This window comes from Dipodomys spectabilis, unplaced genomic scaffold, assembly GCF_019054845.1.
Source record: "Dipodomys spectabilis isolate Male_0828 unplaced genomic scaffold, ASM1905484v1 ptg000041l, whole genome shotgun sequence".
NCBI lineage: Eukaryota > Metazoa > Chordata > Mammalia > Rodentia > Heteromyidae > Dipodomys > Dipodomys spectabilis.
Genome location: NW_024870718.1, coordinates 1,533,215 through 1,557,537, shown reverse-complemented (window position 1 = coordinate 1,557,537; position 24,323 = coordinate 1,533,215). Strand labels below are relative to the sequence as shown.

Genomic DNA, 24,323 nt, shown 5'->3' with positions numbered 1-24,323 from the left:
CACAAGTACACTTCCCTCCCCTCCCCTCCTAAATTGTAAAGTTCATTTTTCAACATACTCTCTTGTGCGTCACATTGTTGTAATGGTCATACTGTATGCTTATTTAAGCCTTTTGTTTTTTCCCTTTCCATCCCCAAGTTAGAGAAGTGTACATACGAGATGGAAGTGCACCAACATCAGATACAGTGAAAACAGGGGTTTAACTGTGGGGGATGCACATATAAAGAATCACATCGTACATTAGAAATATATTAGAAACCACAGGAAGAAATAAAAAACCACTTGTGTCCTTATCATGGGGTTCATTTACCTTAACATAATCTTATCTAGTCATATGCACATGCTTTTGACCTTTTTTTTTAAATTGTGAAAATACCATACAGAGAAGTTACAATTACATGGAAAAGGTAATGAGTACATTTTTTATCAAGCATTGTTGCCTACTACTTTTTTTCGCCTTACCATACCTTCTTTGCTTATCCCAGACATACATTAGTTATTGCAAATAAGGGATACCATAGGACCTATGTTTCTTTTTTTTTTAATTCTGAAAATGCCATACAGAGGGGTTACAATTACATGGGTGAGTTATTGAGTACATTTCTTTTATTTTTATTGTGAGAATACTGACAGAGGAGTTACAATTACATGGGCAAGATAACGAGTACATTTCTTATCAAGCATTGTTGCCTCCTCTTTGCTTCCCCTTCCCATCCCTTCCCATACTCCCCCACTTCCCCCATCCGGTCCTCCTCCCACCAAAGTTGTAAAGTTCATTTTTTGACATAATGACTTGTACATCTCATTGTTGCAATGGGTCCACTTGCTCCTCCTTTGTTTCCCCTTCCCATCCCTGCCCATCTTCCACCTCCCACCCCACTAACCCCTCCCCCACCCCCGTCCCCCCACTGTCCACATCCCTCAACCCCCGGCCAAAATCATTTTTTGACACAACGACTTGTTCATCTCATTGTTGCAATGGGTCCACCTGCATCCCTATTTAAACGATTTGTGTTTCCCTTCCACTCCACAAATAGTACCAACATCAAATACAGTGAAAACAGGGGCTTTAGCTTGCAGGAGGAACATACAAAGCAACAAAGAAATGATCTTATAAATATCTTAGAAACAATCGCAAGAAAGAAAAACCATTTGAATCCTTATCTTGGGGTTCATTTTGCCTAACATCAACTTATATGATGTTTTCTACTTGTAGCAGACACATACTAGTTATTGAAAATAAGGAAACCATGGGACCTATGTTTCTTTGGGCCTGGCTTACTTCACTTCTTTGGGCCTGGCTTAATTTACTTAATATAATTTTTTCCAAGTCTTTCCATTTCCTAACAAACTGGGTGATGTCATTCTTTCTGATGGAGGCAAAGAATTCCAGTACACACACACACACACACACACACACACACACACACACACACACACACATACACACACACACATTTTCTTGATCCATTCGTTTACTGTGGGACATCCGGGTTGGTTATATATCTTAGCTTTGGTAAATAATGCTGCAATGAACATAGTTTTGCTGGTAGTTTTAGTATGCTCTTTTTTGTGATCATTTGGGTGAATGCCCAAAATGGGATTGCTGGGTGTTAGGGGTGCTCTATGTAGTCTTTTGAGGAACCTCCATACTACTTTCCAAAGTCTTCGAACAAGTTTAAACTCCTAACAACAAGGCATTAAGGTACCCTTCTGTCCACATCCTATCCAGCATCTGTTCTTTTAAAAATCTGGAATGCTTCACGAAGTCGAGTGTCATCCTCAGTCAGGGGATATTCTTCTCTTTATTGTTCCAATGTTAGTGTATGTGCTACTGAATTGAGCACAGAACAATTTTATATATAACGTGTAATTGATTTTCTTAAACTAGACAATTCCACAAAAATTAAATTCAAAAGAATTGTTGTGAAATTTTAGAATCATGTATTTCTTACATAAGAACACACTTAAGAATAAAGTCAAGATTGACATGTCCAAAACAAAATAATTCCATATATTTGTTGTTCAACGGATGTGTAGGAGGAGGAATTCAATTATTCTGTACAAGGAACCTGCCATAATGAACACTATAGAAAGTGTTAAGGTTTGTTAAAAGTTTTAATGTTTTAAATATGTTTAATTTTGGGAATTTGCTCATATATGCCAAAATTAAGACTATTTAGCACGCTGTAAAACTTTTCCATAAAGCATTTAAGATTCATGGTAGCAGTCATATACTACTAAGTATGTACATTTCAGAGTTTATAGAAACTTTACTAATGAGAAATTGCAAAGTGTTTGTGTAAAGAAGCAGAGTGAAGATTTAAGACATTAACTTCACAGTTTCTGTTAAAATTTAAGGGATTCCTTACTTTATATGTAAGCGAGGAATAAATGATGGTATAAGCCATATACAAATGATGAGATGAACCATAAATAATAATCTTAGTGGGTAACTTTAAAGGCTACTCATAGTCCATAAAATTCTTGTTGAACATCATAGACTTAGGCAGTTTTAAATGTACAGCAATATGAGAAAATAATAAATCGAATATGGAGTACATTTCAAATACTAGAAATAGAGGTAAATGTTTTGTTTTTTATTTTATTAATCATTAATATTTATGTATTGGTTTTCCTTATTTGTAGCATTGCTTTCCTTGTTGTAATATAATACAACTTTTTGTAAGTCATCATTAGGAAATACTTTGAGAATGTTATTGGGATGGCCACACTGTTTTTTATAGGTATATGTGAATTTACAAAGAGCAAAATTAATAACAAAACATTGATTAAAAATTTTATCAATTAGAATCTGAATCAGGAGTGTTGATAAATGTCCACACCTAAAATCTTAGCCCTAGACTGAAGCACTAGTGTTACAATGTTGAGCACACAAAAGTGAGAGATTGTATTTTGTTTTGTTTTTGTTTTATTTTTGTTGGTTGTGGGGCTTGAACTCTCTGTCCGGGTGCTGTCTCTCAGCACTTCAGCTCAAGGCTATTGCTACTACTTGAGTCACAGCATCTCTTCCATCTTTTTCTGCTTATGTGGTGCTGAGGAATCAAACCCAGGACCTCATGCATGCAAGGCAAGCACTCTACACTGAACCACCCTCCCAGCACCTGAGAGACTGTATTTTAAAAAATCATCTAAACAACATTTACTTTCTGTTTTGGGTTATATAATGAAATAAAGAATATCTTTTTATATTTTTGAATGGTCATACTTCTAATTTTATATTAAATTCAGCCACTTTATCCTTTTCAAAGTCATGTAATATCTCTGAGAGTTTGCTTCTGTAAAGATTGTTTTTGCATTGATTATTTATTCTGAGTCATTTTTATTTTTTATCAAAAATACTTTATATTTTATGGTTTTTCGTGTTTTAAGTGTGAAAATACCATACAGAGTGGTTACAATTACATGGGCAAGGTAATGAGTACATTTCTTATCAAGCATTGTTGCATACTCCTTTGTTTCCCCTTACTATCCCTTCCCATCTCACCTCTCTTATGTCCCGTTTCCCCCTCTGCCTTTCCCCCATCCAAAGTTGTAAAATTTGTATTTCGACATAATGTCTTGTATATCTCATTGTTGCAATGGGTCCACATGTATCCATATTTAAAAAAATTTTTCCCTTCCCCTCCACAAATTATACCAACATCAAATACAGTGAAAACAGGTGTTATACCATGCAGAAGGGACATACAAAGTAACAAAGAAATCATCTTATAAATATGTTAGAAATAATTACAGAAAAAAAATTGAATTCTTATCTTAGGGTTCATTTCACCTAACATCAACTTATCTAACAATTTCTGCATGTCTCAGACATACACTAGTAATTGCTAATAAGGGAAACCATGAGACCTCTGTTTCTTGGGCCTGGCTTACTTCACTTAATAAATTTTTTTTCCAAGTTTTCCATTTCCTAACAAATGGGGCAATATCATTGTTTCAGATAGAGACATAGAACTCCATTGTGTATATATACAACATTTTCTTGATCCATTCATCTACTGAGGGACATCTGAGTTGGTTCCATATCTTAGCTATGGTAATGCTGCAATAAATATATCTGTGTGGTAGCTTTAGTATGGTCTTGTTTGTGATCATTTAGGCAAATGCCCAAAAGTGGGATTGCTGGGTCATAGGGGAGCTCTATGTGGAGTCTTTGTAGGAACCTCCATACTATTTTCCAAAGTGGTTGAACAAGATTACACTCTCACTAGCAATGAAGTAAGGTTCCCTTCTGTCCACATCCCCTCCAGCATCTGTTGTTATTAGAGTTCTTGATTATAGCCACTCTAACTTGGGTGAGGTGAAATCTCAATGTTGATTGATTTGCATTTCTTTTATGGCTAGGGTGGTTGAGCATTTCTGCATGTCTTTATTGGTCACCCTCCTTTCCTCTTCAGAGAAGTTTGTCTTTATGTCTTTAGCCCACTTATTTATTGGGCAGTATTTTCTTTGAATATTTGTTGTTGGAGGATTTAATTTTTTGATTTCCAGATCTGTTTTAGATGTGAAACCCTTGTCGGTTTTATGGCTAGTGAAGATCTTCTCTGATTCCGTGGGATTTCTATTGATCCTGCTAGCTATGTCCTTTGCCATGCAGAAGCTCTGCAACAGCATGCAATCCTATTTGTCCAAACTTTCATTTGTTGTGCTTTTGCATTTCTTTTCAGAAAATTTCAGCCTTTGTTAAGGAGACCTAGGGTTTCTCATATTCCATCCTGTAATGTTTTCAGAATATCTGCTTTGACTCTGAGGTATTTGATACATTTGGAGTTGATTCTGGTACAGGGTGATATATAAGGATCTAATTTTCTACAAGTGATTAACCAATTTTGCCAGTACCATTTACTGAACAGCCTTTCTTCGATTTTATCTTTTTAGATCCTTTATCGAATATTAGATGATTATGGGTCTGTAGGTTCATTTCTGGGTTTTCAATTCTATTCCATTGTTCCTGAGGTCTTTTCTTGTGCCAATACAAAACTGTTTTAATTACTATGGCTTTGTAGTAGAGTTTGAAATTTGGTATTGATATTCCTCCAACACTGTTCTTCTGTTAAGGATTGCTTTTTTCAATTGGGGGTCTTTTGTTGTTCCATATGAATTTTGGGATTGCCTCTTCTATTTCCTTGAAGAATGTGGTTGGGATATTGATAGGTATGGCATTGAACTTGTAGATAGCCTTGGGAAATATTGCCATTTTCACAAGGTTCATCCTTCCTATCGAGGAGCATGGGAGGTTTTGCCACTTTCTAAGTTCTGTTTTGATTTCCTTTTTCAGATTTTTAACGTTTTCATCATAAATGTCCTTCACTTCTTTGGTTAAGTTAATTCCTAGGTATTTCATTTATTGTGGGGCTCTTACAAATGGAAAACCTTTCTTGATTTGAGCCTCACTTTTCTCATTGTTGGCATACAGAAAAGCCATTAATTTCTGAGGGTTAATTTTATACCCTGCTATTTTGACAGTTTTGATTTAGCTTGAGTAATTTTGGAGTGGAGTCCGTGGGATTCTTTAAGTACAAGATCATTTTATCTGCAAAGAGGGAGATTTTTACTTCTTCTTTCCTTATTTGGATCCCTTTTATATTGGCATATTGTCTTATTTCTGTAGCTAGGCATTCTAATACTAAATTGAAGAGAAGTTAAGAGAGTGGACATCCTTTTCTCATTCCTGAGTTAAGAGGAAATAGCTTTAGTTTTTCACCATTAATTATAATGCTGGCTGTATGTTTTCCATATACAGCTTTTATTGTATTGAGGAATGTTCTATGGATTCCTAATTTTTCCAGAACCTCCATCATAAAGGGGTGTTGGATCTGGTCCAATGCTTTTTCTGCATCTTTTGAGATAACCATGTGGTTTTAATCCTTGCTCTTGTTGATGTGATAAATTAAATTAATTGATTTGTGTATATTGAACCAGGTTTTCATCCCTGAAATACATCCTGTATGATATTAGTGTATGATTTTTTGGATGAATTGTTGAAGTCGATTGGCCAAACTTTTGTTGAAAAGTTTTGTATCAATGTTCTTCAAAGAAATGGGTCTATAGTTCTCTTTCTTTGATGAGTCCCTGCCTGGTTTTGGAATGAAGGTTATGATGGCTTCATAGAATGAGTTTGGTAGAGAACTTTCTCTTTCAATTTCATTGAAGAGTTGGAGGAGTATTGGTGTGAGCTCTGTTTTGAAGGTCTTGTATAATTCCGCTGTAAATCCATCAGGGATTTTCTTAGATGGGAGGTCTCTTATTGCTGTGTCTATTTCAACACTTGATATAGGCCCCTTACTATGCTTTAACTCATGTTGGTTTAGTATTTGCATGTTGCTAATTTTAATTTGAAGCATATTTTAACTGATATTATTATTGCAACTCCTTCCTGTTTATAGCAGCCGTTTGCTTGGTAGATTTTATTCTAGCCTTTCATTATCAAAATGTTTTTGTTTTTATTGCAAGGTGTGACTCCTAAAGGCAAGAGATAGAATTATCTTGCTTTTTAATCCAACTAGACAGACTATTTCGCTAAATTGGAGCTTTAAGTCCATTAATGTTGAGAGCTAGGACTGAGAGGTGTTTGGTAGCTCCTGCCATGCTATCCACCTCCGTTGGGGCTGTGGAAACTTGGTTCTTCCTATGGTTCTTGGATTCTCAGTTTGGGTGTGGTTTCTTAGCCATTATTGTGGTCTTGTTGGTTTTCTGTGTGTAGGCCATCTTTAAGTATTTTTTGTAGGGCTGGTTTGGTAGAGATATATTTTTCAGTTTTTCTTTGCTATGGAAGGTTTTTATTTGACCTTCGGTTATGATGGAGAGTTATCTGGGTACAGTATTCTTGGTTGAAAATTGTTTGTCTTTAGGGCATGGCATACAGCCTTCCAGGCTCTTCTTGCTTTAATTATCTCTGCTGAAAAATATGAGATGATTCTAGTTGGTTTTCCTTTATAGGTGATTGATCTTTTCTCCTTGACATCTTTTAGGAAGTTATTCTTGGTCTGAATTGATCCTCTGTGGATTATAATGTGACAATGGGAAGTGCTGTTCTGGTCTGGTCTATTTGGGGTTCTACAACCATCTTGTATCTGAATAGGCCTATCTTTTTGTATGTTTGGGAAGTTCTCTGCTAGGATCCTGTTAAACAAATTTCCTAGACAATTAACTTCTGTCTCTAGGTGCTCCTCTACACCAATTGTCCTCAGAGAAGGACTTCTGATTGTCTATTCCAAATGTTGAATAGATCTATCATGTTTCTTCGATTTGTCTTGGATACTTTTATGTTCTTTTTAATACCTAGGCTCTCTTCAATCCCTGAGATTTAATCTACTGCATGGCCTAACCTACTGTTAAGTCTTTCTACTTGGTTTTTTATTTCTTTTCCTTTTAATTGGTCACCTTTGTAGGCTTCAGATTCTTTGTTGGAACTTTGTTTTAGCTTCTTTACTTCCTTAATTTGGTGTTCTCAAATCACTTAGTTTATTGGTTATGGTTTACTTGGACTCCCATTCCTGCTGTCGGGCTCCATTCAGCATTCCCTTTGTGGTCTCTGAATTCTTTCAGATATCTGTTTATGGATTCCATGAATGCCTCTATTGATCTTTGTCTATTCTCATACTGCTGTCACAATTCCTGTGTTACTCTTTGATTAGCTTCCTCACGTTCATGCAATTCCTGTAGTTCTCTTTGTCTTTTCTCAGCCTGCTCAAGCAATTCCTGTTTCTCTTCATCTGTTCTCTGCCTGCTCACACAATTCCTTTCTTTCTCTTTGATTGTTCTCAGCCTGCTCACGCAATTGCTTTATTTGTCTTTGTTCTCAACCTGTTCACGCAATTACTGTATCAATCTTTGAGCAGTTTCCTCACAGTCATGAGATTCCTGTTGTTTGGTTTGCCTCCTCTCTCTTCCTATCACGTTCAAACTGAGTCCTTTGCAAGCTTTCAGTCTTTTCATTCACCACGTTTACCAGTAGTGTTTTTAGTTCTTTGGGGGAACTCTCCTCTGGATTATTCATTAACAGTTCTGTCACTGGATTATCATGAATGAGAGTTGAAATACCCACACTTGCCATTTTTCTCCTGTTTTCCGGCTTGTTCTGCACACTTGATATGAAAGTGACACCAATTTTTTGCTAAAATACTATTTTAAGGCAAGCATCAACCAAAGTCCTGTAGTTGCACAGTCAAAATGGCTGTAGATACAACCTAGTTCAACAGATACAATCTATTCAACATCAAACAACTATCCATTAATGGGCTAAGAACAGCAAAGACGAATTTTTCAAATCAGAAAGTATTATATTTAGGAAGAAATGTGGGGAAAAACAGGATTAGAAGTATGTGGAGAGGTTAAAGTAAATTTAACCAAGTCCTAAACTCAGAGAGGGAAAGGGATTGGACAGAATGACAAGAGAGAAATTAAAAAGAAGAAAATCAAAAATGGAAAAAGAAAAATTTAAATTTAAAAAGTGAAACATTTAAAAATTATGTGACTTTAAAAAGTGATATTGAGAGGAGAAAAGGATAAGATGACAGGAGTGGGATGATAGAAAGGAGACATGAAAAACTAAAAAATAAAAATTCTTAAAAGTATTTACTTGAAAATTATATGTTATAAAGATATAATACTTCTATTAAAATGTTAAGCCTGTTTCTGGGGGTTTAGCCCAGCAGAAGGGCACTTGCCCTGGGGAAAAAAAAAGACAAAAAAAAGTTAAGCCTAAAAATTTGTGAATTAAGTAATACATTTCTGGATTAATTATGTACACAATAGGGGATAAGTTCTAATAAACGATGATGGGTATTTATCTTGGGATGAGGCAAAACAGCAATTAGGTCACGCAAAAAAAAAGAAAGACAAAAGATATAAAAAAATTAAAAAGGACCAAAAGGTCAATAGCGATTTTTTTAAAATGCATACTCACACACACACACACACACACACACACACACACACACACACACCACACACACACAAACACACACACACACACACACACACACACACACACACACACACACACCTAAAATAAAAATTAGGAGAAGAAGAAAAAAATGATTAATAGAAAACAATTAAAAAATTTAAAAAAATGGTACCAAAAAGAGTTCTTTAATTTTTTTTTGGGGGGGAGGGGTGTGGAATGGGAAGATCCTGTGTCTCCCCTTTGTCTGTAACCAGTCTCTTGGTGGAGTGGCTGGTCTGCTTCTGGTGTTTTGTTTTCCTGTGGCTTGATTGATTTCTTACATTAGTTTGTTTGTGTAGTCAATAAAATGCTCCGCTTTATCTAGGATTTTGTGATCCTCCTTCAGTCTAGTTCAGTGGGAGGGAGATCTGCTTTGAGTATCCAGAAAGAGAAAGATGGCTGTTTCCTCTAGTGTGGAGATGCTGTGATGAGGCTAAGTTCTGTTTAGGGTTGAGGCATTTCAGCAAACAGTATCTTTTCCCTGAGGGGCTAGCTCCTGAGACACTCCCAGAGCCCAGCCTGGAGCCATTCTCAAGGTTTACGTTTACTGAATTTCAATTGATTGTCTAGGCTGCTGTAGGTAGGGGCAGCCACTGGTTCTGTTAACCCACTGAAGATAGTCACTCCTCTGGGGGGCAGAACTCTCTCTGCTTGGGCTAGGTGACTTTCTCCTGAGTGGATCTGAGCCTGGAAGGTCAGGTCAGATTCCTGTGACGTGCTAAATGACTCTTTTGTTTTCTTCCAAGGCCTGAGTTGGAGCTAGTTGCTCAGCCTGGCCATTCTCAGTATCAAAGATGATGTCTGGTGCTAGGGAGGGGCAGCCTTCCTTCCTCTGCTCCATGAGGAGTGAGGATGTCAGGATTTTACTCAGACAGGAGTCTTTCTTCCTGGGTATCACTGGTCTGTGATCTTCAGGATGAATTTATCTGCTCCTTGTCAGTTCTTGTTGGTGTTGAGTAGAATCCTCTCACCCACTGCATATGGCGCTTTTGTCCTGGACTCTCTGTTGTAGATATGGTGGCTATGGGTGCCGTAGCTTCTGCCACAACCGCAGCTACTGGCAAGTGCTCAGATCTGTCTTCTTGCCTGGATCTTCCCTCTCTAGCCAAACAATGTGTACAGTGATGGCACACTTGGTGTGATTATCTAGGCTAGTACTGTTCACTGGAACACTAAAGCTGCTTTGTATGTGAGAGTTTGTTTAGCCTCCAGGTTCTCCTCTACCATCTTCCTCCGACCTCCATGAAACTCTTTATGTTTTATGTTGATTGGTTATTATACAACAATTACTTTTAAATGTACATGTCGTATCTAAAGATAGCCATATGAATATTCTCATACAGCTCTTATTTATCTGTTATGTACTTTCAGTATTATGATATTTCTCTCTCTCTTATACTCTCTCTCATTTCCTCACTTTCTCTTTCATGCTTCATGTCTGCTACTTAGAATTTCTGGTGGTCTATTATTATCCTTCAGGATCCACTGGTTTGTGGGAACATGATAAAGACAATCAGTTACCCTTGACTTATTTAAGAGTTACAACAGTGATGTGGTATTATTTGCCATTCTAAATGGTAAAACAACAGATCTATGAATTCCTTCTCACTTTTATTACTATTATAAATTTTATTTTCCTATGAATCATTGGGATGGATAAGATAATTTTAACCTGTGTCCTAAAAGTACTTTTTCTTTTACAAACAACCATTTTCTTTGAGTATCAGTGAGTAACTACATGTAATGAAACAAAGCTATCCTATAGAAAGTAGACTGAAGTTGTTCACAGGGATGAAAAACAAGATAATGGGAAATTGAGTACAAAGGATACCCATCATAGAGCACAGATCCTTAAAGTAGTTTACCATGTACACTTTGTGAGAATGACAATGTGTTAGGAACTATAGATTAAATCACTGAACACTTGATATATATGCAAATATTTTTATATATTTATATATGCATATAAGTATGTGCACTTATATATGTACACATGTATGTTACTATACTCACAAATACACACATACATATACTCATGTATAAATGCACATGGAGAAAGACACATAGTTACAGTCAACACAAGTTTCACTACTTGATGAATATGCCTTAGACAGAATGCTTGGAACCAAATATGTTGAAGATGTATTTGTCTCTAAGAGTTCTTTTACCACTCCTCTTACCTCTTAAAAACTGCTACGTTTTAAGGAATGAGATTCGACTTGCAAAATGCAGTACAAGTGATAGCAAGTCATTCAGAAATCTCAGTAATAAAGGTCATAAGGTGTCTCCCTGCTCCCCACGGAATGCCTGCTCTTGTAGACACTCTCAACAACCAAAGTAGCAGGATATCCTATCAGTGTATATACTATCAGAGGGGGTTAGAGGGAGGATTTGGGTGATGTGAAAGGAAGGGATGGTAGGGGAAAAACAAAGGATTGGGTAACAATGCTCAATAAGAAATATACTCATTACCTTCCTTATGTAACTGTAACCCCTGTGTACAGTGTCTTTACAATAAAAATATATATTAAAAAGATACAAGGAAAACTTCTGTACTTATGGGAAGTTGTATTTATCACTCAATATCAGTAAGGTATTGGTTTTAGGACCACAGGCATATTAAAATTTTGGATCCTCAAACATTTTACTTGAACACAGTACATTATTTACATTAGAATGTGTCCACAACCTAGTTCAGTGTAATTGCTATGAAACGTTTTACTATATTTTATGTTTGAAATGGAAAATAAAAGTATTTGCACTATCAACAGAAACATTTTTTTTCAATTTTTTTTGTCTTTTTGTCTGCATTTTGTGGATGGAATTGGGAGAGCAGTTTTGAAAAGCTCAAATTTCATCACCAAGAGCTGTCTGCAAAATGTAAAAGGATGTACTACAGCATCTTGAATAATATGGAACTCCAAGGAGAAGTTCTTGAATTGAGACATTATCAGAAACTAACCACTCAAGGAATTTTTAGACGCGCAGCTGCTAGATTTCTAATGGAGAGGTTTCATAACCCTTTCTGTAACACAAGTCAGAACCTCATTGAAGTGTACATGATTTCCTTCACCTGTCTGCCAAGCTCAGTCATTATCAATCAACATACAACTAATATTGAATAATCCTCTAATAACAAAATATTGATGGAATGTCCATCCAGTTTAGGTTAAGAGCGTTAACCTAGTAATGAACTAGATGGTAAGTAAATCTGAAACTGTTATAGGCTACAGGAGTTCAAGAAATGGATACTACAGTATTTTTCCTGATAACAGAATTTGAGGGCAAGTTATTTTATAATGGTTCATGTTAGGGAACAAGATAACTTCTGAGGAAGAGTCAGAAAATCTGGGGGAATCACGGCCATCTGAAACTCATTTCCAGAGTGCAAACTGATTAAAACTAGAGAATTTTTCTTAAACATTAGAATTGGACTATCATTAGGGTGAAAGTTAGGTTTCAGTTGCAGCTGTAGTTAGTGTTAGCATTAGGGCAATGGAAAGTTTAGGGTCAAACTGAAACTATCTTTGAATAACAAGTCATGTTAGAATTAGGATGAATGTGAAATAGGAAACTGCTAGTTATATTAAGATTAGGATATGGTTAGTGAGAGGGTTAGCTTCAATATTCCAGTTAAGGTTAGAGTTACAAAAATGGCAAGATAATGGGTAAAACTACAAATTAGTTTTAGAGAGATGAGTTGAATCAAAGTTAGGATGAATAAATCTAATGTATTTTTATGGCTTTTAGAATCCAAAGGCTATTAGTTCTATGGTTAGGGTTGCTGTTCTAATTCAGGTTAGACTTAGACTTAGGTAAGGGTAAGCTGTAAGGTTAAACTGAGTTTTCTGCTAACATTTTCAAGTAAAATAAGTGTGAAATTTAACAAAAATTACAGAGTTTTCCTAATTTTACTATTCAGGGTTCAATAGGGTTAAATTTAGAGTTAGGTTTCTAGTAAGGTTTAGATATATAGTTAGGGTTAGGAACTAGAGTATAATTTAAGTAAACCTGCAACTTCTTTTTGGAATTAGAGGAGTTCAGTAAAAGTTAAGATCAGTGGAAACTATGATAGCTTTCATGATATGAAAATTTGAGGTTAATATTCATAATAGGGAATGATTTCATATCCAAGTGAGGGAATCTGTAGGATTTGGAGAAAAGTGCAAATAAATCATTTCAAAGACCATGAGTATGTGTTAGGATATATTTTCCATTAATTTTAGGATTGGGTTACTATTATCATCAAGGTTACTCTTAGGATTCTGACCAGGATTAGAGTTAGGATTATGGAAATGGAAGGTTGAGAACTTGAGTGACTTACTTCCTTTGTGTCTGTATATGCACTATTCTAAGGCTTGGACTCAAGGCTTGGGTTCTATCCATGAACATTTTGCTGTAGGCTAGCATTCTAGCACTTGAGCCATGATTCCACTTCCAGATTTCTTTGGCAGTGAATTGGAGATGAGAGTCTCACAGATTTTCCTATCCATGCTGACATTGAACTGAGATCCCAAGTTCTCTGCCTTCTGATTAATGATAGGATTAAACTCATGAGCTACCAGTGCCATGGAAAATGCCTGACTTTTATTGATTGTTTTTACTTTTGTTCAAGATCAACATTGAATTCAATATTTGATAGCATTGTTCACTAGGTAACAAGCTGCCACTTGAGCCATATCTCCAAAAATGATTATCTTAAATAGCTGGAAATCATTAAATTTTCTTCAGTGGATATGAATCATTAGTGCTGTTCTAAAACTTATCCTAAACTTTATAAACCCTAGAGGTGATCTGAGCAGATTCTCATGGTTGACTTCTAATTGCATAGTATTTTAGGGATATGATTTTTTAATTATTATTTTAAGTAACAAATGAGTTATTAAACAAAGCAGTTTCTGCGTACAATATAACTTGATCAACGCCAACCCTTTCAACATTCGCATCCTTCCTCTATGAACCTCTTCCTTCACTCTTCTTAATTTTGTAGGATATTTACTGGATTACTCTCTGCACTTCCCCCCTTTTCTCCTGGTCATTCTTGTACTTTTCCCCCTTCACCCCTGTTTTGATTAGCCACTTACATATGATGCAGCAACTCTACTCCTAGGCATTTACCTGAAAGATTACAAACCCGGATATAGTAAATATTTCAGCACAACCATGCGTACTGAATTAGCCCAGATACCCCTCAAGAGAGAAATGATTCAAGAAAATGTAATGCACACACACACACACACACACACACACACACACACACACACACACAGAGGAAATCCTACTTACCCATTAGAAAGAGTATTGTGCCCTTTGTATCTCTCATTTCTCATTTCTTCTGCCTGGTATCCAATTGTTGTCGTACTGTCCCTGCACTGCAGTAAGTGACACATGCAATCTGATGTAAAAGATTTTCAGAGAGTTCGCTAGCCATAGATTCCTAAATATGAGTTCTATGCTCATTCTCTTTGTTTATTCATGCCTTTGAGTAGTGATTGCACAGTTTCATTTGTACCATTTGCTACACAGAAAAGACATGACCGCACATACATGGATATACATACATACATGGATATATGCACACATATGGGTATATATTAAATACTTGAATTCATTTTATGTTTTTGAGAATTACGGAGTTAACAAAAATCACATGCATTTTACTTCCTAGTCAATTCTTTCAAAACCTAAATAACTTTGTCTCCTTTGAATACATAATTTTAAAGAGAATATCACCATCTCTAATCTTTCAGTGGCCTTGAAATTAGATGTTCCAATGGGAAAAAGTTATTTAGCCAGTCCCAAATTGCGCCTTTTCCAAGTTATCAGATATTCAATCTATCACATGCCCAAATAATAGAGAATGGGAACAGGTCTACATTGAGCACTCACAGTAGACAGCTCTCTGGACTTTCTCAGGAAGAGCTTTCTGCCATTGTGGAATGGATAGGGCTGGATAATATGCAAACAGACATCATAGATTGAAAGTATTGTGCTAAGTTGACACCTGAGATATTGGATGTTTTAACTGCATAGTATTGGTTTTCATGAATCAGTTAATCAGATTCTTTACACTATATGATGTTACTAGACTGTGGAATGCATGTTTATTGCATTTACTTTGTATAACGTATTTTGAAATTTGGTATAAATCGTTTATCTTTTTTCTTGATATGGATTACTCCTAGTTGTCAAGAGTGAGGAAATGCCCTGGGACTTTGTAATTTGAAGTCTTATGTTGCCATGTGTCATATCCTATTTTCCTTTTACAGAGTTGGTAATAAAATATATGTAATTTATTTTATTTTTTGGGGGGGGCCCGGTTGTGGGGCCTGAACTCTTGGCCTGGGTACTGTTCATCAGCTCTTCAGCTCAAGGCTGGTACACTACCACTTGAGCCACAGCGCCACGCCTGGGTTTTTTCTGCTTATGTGGTGCTGAGGAATCAGACCCAGGCCTTAAGCATGCAAAGGGAGCGCTCTAACACTGAGACAACTTGCCAGCCCTGTAATGTATTTTTTATTTTTATTCATTATCTATTACAGAATTTGAACTCAGAGCCTGGGCACTGCTCCTGAGGTCTTTTGCTCAAGGTTAGCTCTCTACAACTTCGAGCCACAGTATCAATTTTAGTTGTCAGTGATTAATTGGTGATAAGTGTCCCGCAGGGACTTTTCTCAACCTGGCTTTGAACGGTGATCCTCATATACCAGGCTCCAGATCAGCCAATATCAGAGGCATGAGCTACCTCCACCCGGTTATACGTAATTTATACTGTAGTTTTCTGAAATCTTTCATCCTACACTGAATATTTTTTCTTATGAGCTTTCTAATAAATATGTAATCTATTCAATTTTGAAAAGTACTGTGTACCTCCCACTTATTTGTATCAGTCCATACTTTCCTAGCTATGATTAGCATCAGTACAGTTAAGCACATTACATCTCAACAGGAAAATTCTACTGAAGTTCTGATCCCCTTGAGCTAGATAAGGAGAATTCCTGTAAAAGAAGCCTCTCCTCAATTATGAGAAAAGATATGTTTGGAAGTTTAGTTTAGTTTAGTTTCTTTTTTTTAATTTTTTGGCCAGTCATGTGGCCTGAACTCTGGGCCTGGGCCCTGTCCCTCAACTCTTCACCTAAACAGTTACACATCAGCCTCATTCCATCACATATCTTTAAGTCCTTCTTTTATTTCTTTTTATCGTTATTGTTTTGTTGTCATTGTATTGCTGACACTGAAGCCTGAACTCATGGCCTAGGCAGTGTCCCTGGGCTCAATGCTAGTGCTCTACCACTTGAGCCATGCACCACTTCTGGGTTTTTCTGTCTGGACATGCTTTGAATCATAATATTCAGATCTCAGCCTCCAGGGTAGCAAGGATTACAGGTGTGAGCCACCAGTGCCAAGCAAGTCCCTCTCTTTCAGACATTATTCTAAAAGCCTCCAATCCAAGGTCACTCCTAAGATTGTAAATGGAACTATGCCAATAGTTCCTTTAATTGTTCTGGCTATGGAGTTTTTTGCAAATTATATTGAAACTACTTAACTGTTCTCTTCCTAATCCATGATTCTAGATGTTTTAGTAATAATTACTTAAATTTAGGAGCTATAAACCCTAAATCTCTCAATTATTAATTTCATTTAATTCTTTCAATATGATTATTTTTCAATACAAATATGAACTTATACTCGCCTTCTTGAATCTACCCCTTGGCATGAGCTGTGCCTGGGCCTATTCTACCTCAAATGCAAGAGGTTGGTAAAAGAATAGCCTACAGTATTCCTGCCTAAGAGTGAGGATAAGTAGTTGCGTGCCTAATAGAAGCAATGCATTCCTGGCATGGGAAGGGGTGGGAGAGACAACAGCCTAGAGAGCAAACTGGCAGTCACAACATTTAACAACTTCTCCATTGGGGACACTGATCTCCTGCAAATTGGCAGTGATATAACTCACCTAGTGAATTTTCATATATGAAGGAAGTTGTCATGTCTCACTACACAACTCACCTGTAGTCAAAGAGAGGGTCATTCTTCTGTGTCCTCCTTAGGCCCAGTCTCATTTTATCTCCATCTTAGACTTTGCCCAGACTCTATTCCTACAAGAAGGTCCCTGATGAGGAGGAATGTATGATCTCTTGGCTTTTGATTAGCCCTATGGGAACTGAGGTCACTTTTAATTTTGATCCTGTTCATTCTGACAAGTCTGTGGTGGGTGGTGGGAAAGCTCATTCTCTGAATTGTTCCCTATTACCAAATATCTTCAGAGAAAGTCAAGGAATGACAGATTCTGCCTGAGGGAGTGAGTTTCTCCATTTCCAAAAAGGTCAATTAATATCTGATTATGAGGCCCACGTGGTGGTCCTTCCCTAGATCCTCCAAACAGGAGTGGATGTTACCTCAGACATCAGGCCATACTCACATTTCTTCTGCTCTTTCACATGAAAATAAAGGTCACAGGAGTTGAGTTGAGAAACAAGGAGAAATGAGAGTAGCAGAAGAATCATTGACATGGGGAGGAATTAGAAACCCTGTGTGAAAAAAGGGCTCAGAAAATCTAGGATCAGAGTTCCAGGAAGATGGCGGAGGAGAAGCTGGAATCTGAACAAGCTCTCTCATAGAAAGCAGTTTTAGAGTTCCAGTGAACAGTCCTAAACCAGAGAATCACACCAAGGGTGACATCACAGAACAGAGAGACAGGCCAGAGAGGGAAAATCCAGGCAAGGAGACACATCTGAGCACTTGCCAGCAGCCACCGCGGTGGCGGCAGCTGTGGCAGCAGCAACAGCAGGGCACCATACCTGAGCCACAGAGAGTCCAGGATGAAGGAGCCTGATGCAGCGGGTGAGCGGATTCTACTCAACACCAGCAAGAACCGACAAGGAGCGGACATCTTCATCCTGCAGTTCGCAGACCAGAGACGACCCAGGAACCAAGACTTGGTGTGAGTAGAAGCCCGATATCCTCACTCCTTCTCAGGGAGCAGAGGAGGGAAGGCCACCTTTCCTCCCCCAGTACCGGAGATCTCCATCTTGGATACCGACAAAGCTTGGACCAGCTGCTAGCTCCAACTCAGGCCTTGGAATAAAACGGGTCATTTAGCAGGTCACAAGAACTTAATGGCAGCGTGACCTGCCAGACTCAGCTACACCCAGGGAAAAGTCACCCAGCTCGGGTGCCAGCCCTAGGAGTGGCTTTCTTCACTGCGTAATCAGAGCCAGAGGCTGCCCACCCCTCTAGCAGCCTCAACAATCAATTGAAATTCAGTAAACAGAAACCCTGAGAATGGCTCCAGGCTGGGCTCTGTGAGTTTTTCACAAAATAACCCCAGGGAAAAGCTACTGTTTGTTGAAAGGCCTCAACTCTACCCAGAACCTGGCCTCATCACTGCATCCCCCTCTTTTGTGATTCTTAAAGCAGATCAGCCTCCCATTAAACTATCCTGGGAGGAGGATCTCAAAATTCTGTGTAAAGCAGAGCATTTTTCTGCCTGTTCGAACCAACTGACTTAAGAAACCAACCAAGCCACAGGACCACAAGCAGACCACAGGCTCCAAGAAGAGGATGGTTAAAGACACAAGGGAGATACAGGATTTTTCCCACCCCTCCCAAAAAAAATCAAAGAACTTGCTTCTTCTTCTTCTTCTTCTTGTTCTTCTGGTTCTTGTTCTTCTTCTTCTTCTTGCTCTTCTTGCTCTTCTTGTTCTTCTTGTTCTTCTTGTTCTTGTTCTTGTTCTTGTTCTTGTTCTTGTTCTTGTTCTTGTTCTTGTTCTTGTTCTTCTTCTTCTTCTTCTTCTTCTTCTTCTTCTTCTTCTTCTTCGTCCTCCTCTTTTTGGGTACCTTATATAAATTTTTTTTTTCTTTTCTAAAACTTTTTTTAATCTTTAATTTTTGCCTTTTTTGAAAAAAAAATTATTTTCCAGTAACTTTTTTTTCCTCTTATAATTTTTACTTTAGGGATACGTGAATATGCATTCTTCTTTCAATTTTTTTCTTCTTTCTCTTTTTTCTTTTATAATTCTTTTTGTTTTTTGTTTAGCTCTACTGAACTTCTGATCTTTTTTCTTCCTTTCTTATCCTTTTCACCTTTTCGTGTCTTTTGTTCTTCTTTATGTGACTTAACTCTTGTCTTGCACATCCTCAGATAAGCCCATAGTTAACTAGTAGACCCTATCCCCCATTGTGTACACACTTAATCCACAAATTTATTACTCAGTTCAAAACCTCTGAGACTTAAATTCCTTAATAGCAGTACTACCTATTTATACCTATATAATATTTTAAGCATTTTTATTTTTAAGTTTTTCACATCTCCTCTATGTTCCTCTCCTTCTCTCAATATATTCACGTTCTTCTCTAAATAGGTTGTTTTCTCATCTCCATAATATTATTAATTTTTACTTTTCTATTTTTTCTGGTCTCTTTTCTTTTCCCTTTCCCATTCTTCTTTTTTTTCTCTCTCTACTTTCATCCTACCCAACCTATTTCCTGCCTTGATATTAGGACTTAGTTAACTCTCCCTGTGCCTCCCCACACCAATCTATGCCTATTTTTTACCCACATCTCTCCCTAACCCTAATAATTTCTGGTTTTCCAAATTCTTCTCTGCGGTTCAAAGCCCATTTTGTATAGTTTTTTTGATGTTGAATAGATGTATCTGTTGTACTAGATTGTATCTGTAGACTATTGACTGTACAAATTCAGATTTTGTCTGATGATTGCCTTAAGATAGTGTTCGAGCACAAAACTGGTGCTAATTTCATCTCAAATGGGCAGAATACGCTGGAAAAACACAAGAAAAATGGCAAATTCGGGTTTCTCAATTCCCAATCTTGATAATCAGGGACAGAACAGATAATGAATAATCCAGAGGAGAGTTTCCTAATAGCTCTACAAACACTGCTGGCAAACATGATAAATGAAAAGATAGAAAACATACAAAGGACTCTGAATGAGCATGATAGGGAGAGAGAGGAGGCAATCCAAAAGTTTATACAGGAATGTCATAAATGTGAGGAAGCTACTCAAAAACTGATACAGGATTTGTGTGAGCAGCTTGAGAGTACTCAAAGAGAAAGGCAGGGATGGCTTGAGCAGGCTGAGAACACTCAAAGAGAATTGCAAGAATCCCATGAACGGGAGGAAGCTAATCAAAGAGTAATACAGGAATTGAGAGAGCAGGAAGAGCATACACAAAGATCACTAAAAGCATTCATGGAAGCCATTAACAAAGAGCTGAAGGAAGTCAGGGAGACCATAAAGGGAATGCTGAATGGAACCCAACAGAAGGAATGGGGGTTCAAAGAAATTATAACCAAGTGATTTGAGAATAAGCAATGAACACAAAATTAAGGAGGCCAAGAAATTCATACAAGATCTAAAACAGAGCTTCAACAAAGAATTTGAAGCCATCAAAGCTGACCAATTAGAAGGGAAAGAGATAAAAAACAAAGTAGAAAGTCTTGACAGCAGGTTAGACCATGCAGAAGATCGAATTTCAGGGATTGAAGACAGCCAAGATATTATAGAGAAAGAACATACAACCATCCAAGACAAGTCCAAAAAATATGATAGATCTATCCAACACATGGAAGACACCATCAGAAGGACTAATCTAAGGATAATAGGTTTAGAGGAGCACCTAGAAACAGAAGTTAATTGTCTAGGAAATTTGTTTAACAGGATCCTAGCAGAGAACTTCCCAAACATACAAAAAGATAGGCCTGTTGAGATACAAGAAGCTTTTAGAACGCCAAATAGACCAGACCAAAATAGGACATCCCACAGTCACATTATAATCCACACAGGATCAACTAAGACCAAGGAAATGATCCTTAAAGCAGTCAAGGAGAAAAGATTAGGGAAACCAATTAGAATCACCTTAGATTTCTCAGCAGAGACAATCAAAGCAAGAAGAGCCTGGAATGATGTATGCCATGCCCTATAAACAAACAACTATCAACCAAGAATACTGTACCCAGCTAAACTCACCTTCATAATTGAAGGCCAAATAAAAATCTTCCATGGCCAAGAAAAATTGAAACAATACATCTCCACCAAACCAGCCTTACAAAAGATTCTTAAAGATGTCCTACACATAGAAAACCAACAAGACCACAATAAAGGCCAAGAAACTGTACCCAAACTGAGAATCCAAGAACCATAGGAAGAACCCAGTTTTCGCAGCCCCCAAGAAGGTGGATAACATGGCAGAAACTGCCAAATACCTCTCAGTCCTATCTCTTAACGTTAACGCACTGAACTCCCCAATTAAGCAACATGGACTGTCTAGTTGGATTAAAAAGCAAGATCCTTCTATCTGCTGCCTTCAGCAGTCACATCTTGCCCCTAAAAACACCCACATTTTCAATGTTAAAGGCTCGAACAAAATCTACCAAGCAAACGGCCCCCAAAAACAGGCGGGAGTTGCAATCCTAATATCAGATAAAATAGACTTCAAATTAAAATTCATGAGAAGAGATAAAGAAGGTCGCTACATGCTAATTAAGGGATTTCTCCTTCAGGAGGATATTACAATACTAAATATCAATACGCTAAATAATGGAGCACCCAAATTTATGCAAGAAACCCTGCTTTCTCTCAAATCCCTTATAGATCCAAAAACATTAATTGTTGGGGATTTTAACACACCACTCTCCCCTCTAGATAGATCAACTCAGCAAACACTCAACAGAGAAACCTCAGATCTAAACAGCTGCATAGATCAACTAGACTTAACACACATCCACCGAACATTTCACCCAGCAGCATCAGAATACACTTTTTTCTCACCAGTAAATGGAATATTTTCTAAAATAAACCACATTTTAGGCCACAAAGCAAAGTTGTCTAAATTCAGAAACATTGAAATTATACCTTGCATTCTCTCTGACCACAAAGGAATAAAATTAGAACTCGACACCAAAAGTCACCAAAGAAAGTCCGGTATCACATGGAGGCTGAACAACACACTGCTGAATCATGAGTGGGTCATGGAAGAGATTAGAAAGGAAATTCAAATGTTCATGCTATTCAAAAAATGAATACACAAATTACCAGCTCCTCTGGGACACAGCTAAGGCAGTACTCAGAGGCAAGTTTATGGCTCTGAGCTGTTACATCAACAAATTGGAGAGATCTGAAACCAACAATTTAATGACACATCTAAACGTCCTTGAAAAAGAGCAGCAAGATAAACCCCAATCCAGTAGATGGAAAGAAATAATTAAAATCAAATCAGAATTAAATGAATTAGAATTCCAAAAAACTATAGAAAGAATCAACAAAACAAAGAGTTTGTTCATCCAAAAAATTAACAAAATTGACAGACCCTTAGCAAATCTTATCAGAAAAAGAACAGAACACACCCAAATAATTAAACTCAGAGATGAGAATGGAAACATAACCACGGAAACAACCAAGATTCAGAACATTATATGGGAATACTTCTCAAAACTTTATGCTAGTAAGTTTGAGAACTTGACAGAAATGGAGCTTTTCCTAGCAAATATTGACATGCAAAAACTAAATCAACATGATTTAAACCATATTAAAAGGCCCATATCAAGCATTGAAATAGAAAGAGCAATAAGAGACCTGTGAGCTAGAAAAGTCCAGGAGCAGATGGTTTTACAGCGGAATTTTACAAGGTCTATAAAGCACAGTTCACACCAATATTCCTTCAACTCTTCAACGACATTGAAAGAGAAAGTTCACTACCGAACACATTTTATGAAGCCATCATAACCCTCATCTCCAAAGCAGGCAGGGACTCATTAAAGAAAGAGAACTATAGACCCATTTCTTTGATGAACATAGATGCAAAACTTCTCAAGAAAATTTTGGCCAATCAATATCAACAATTCATCCAAAAAATCATACACCACGATCAAACAGGATTCATTTCAGGGATGCAAAGCTGGTTCAATATAAGCAAATCAATTAATATTATTCATCACATCAAGAGGAGCCAGGATAAGAACCACATGGTTATCTCAATAGATGCAGAAAAAGCATTCGACAAGATCCAACACCCCTGTATGATGAAGGTTTTGGAAAAACTAGGAATCCGTGGAACATTCCTCAATACAATAAAGGCTGTATATGACAAACGTACAGTCACCATTATACTTAATGGTGAAAAACTAAATCCATTTCCTCTTAATTCAATAACAAGACAAGGATGTCCACACTCTCCATTTCTCTTCAATCTAGTATTAGAATGCCTAGCTACAGCAATAAGACAAGATGCAGACATAAAGGGGATCCAAATAGGGAAAGAAGAAATAAAACTCTCCCTCTTTGCAGATGACATGATATTGTATTTAAAGAATCCAATAGAGTCCACTTCCAAATTACTCAATCTGATTCAAATCTTTGGCAAATGAACAGGTTATAAAATTAACCCCCCAAAATTAATGGCTTTTCTGTATGCCAACAATGAGAAAAGTGTGGCTGAAATTAGGAATGCAACTCCATTTGTAATAGGCCAACAAAAATATAATACCTATGAATTAACTTAACCAAAGAAGTGAAGGACCTCTATGATGAAAAATTTAAAATTTTGAAAAAGGAAATAAACAGAGAACTTAAAAAAAGGCAAAACCTCCCATGCTCCTGGATTGGAAAGATTAACATCGTGAAAATGGCAATACTTCCCAAGGCTATCTACAAATTCAACGCGATACCTATGAAAATTCCAACCTCATTCTTCAAGGAAATAGAAGAGGCAATCCAAAAATTCATATAGAACAATAAAAGAACCCGAATAGCAAAAACGCTCCTCAACGGAAAGAACACTGCTGGAGGAATATCAATGCCAAATTTCAAACTCTACTATAAAGCCATAGTAATCAAAACAGCTTGGTATTGGCATAAGAACAGACCTCAGGATCAATGGAATAGAATTGAAAACCCAAAAATGAACCTACAGTCCTATAGCCATCTAATCTTTGAGAAGGGAGCTAAAACAATAGAATGGAAGAAAGACAGCCTCTTCAGTAAATGGTGCTGGCAAAATTGGTTAACTACTTGTAGAAAACTAAAGCTCGACCCTTATATATCACCCTGCAACAGAATCAACTGCAAAAGGATCAAAGACCTAGGAGTCAAAGCAGACAATCAGAAAACATTACAGGATGGAATAGGAGAAACCCTAGGTGTCCTTGGCTCAGGCCGAAATTTTCTGAATAGAGACCCGGAAACACAACAAATCAAAGAAAGGTTGGACAAATGGGATTGCATGAATTTGCAGAGCTTCTGCATGGCAAAGGACATAGCTAGCAAGATCAATAGAAAGCCTACGGATTGGTAGAAAATCTTCACTAGCCATACAATGGACAAGTGTCTCATATCC

General features: G+C 37.2%; 1 non-coding gene across 1 annotated transcript; it reads right to left on the bottom strand.

Annotated features, from left to right (window-relative positions):
* Positions 1-1,745: 1,745 nt before the first annotated feature.
* LOC122106442 lies at positions 1,746-1,847 on the bottom strand. The gene has a single exon (XR_006147184.1). It is a non-coding gene; the product is annotated as a U6 spliceosomal RNA (small nuclear RNA).
* Between the last annotated feature and the right edge of the window lie 22,476 nt (positions 1,848-24,323).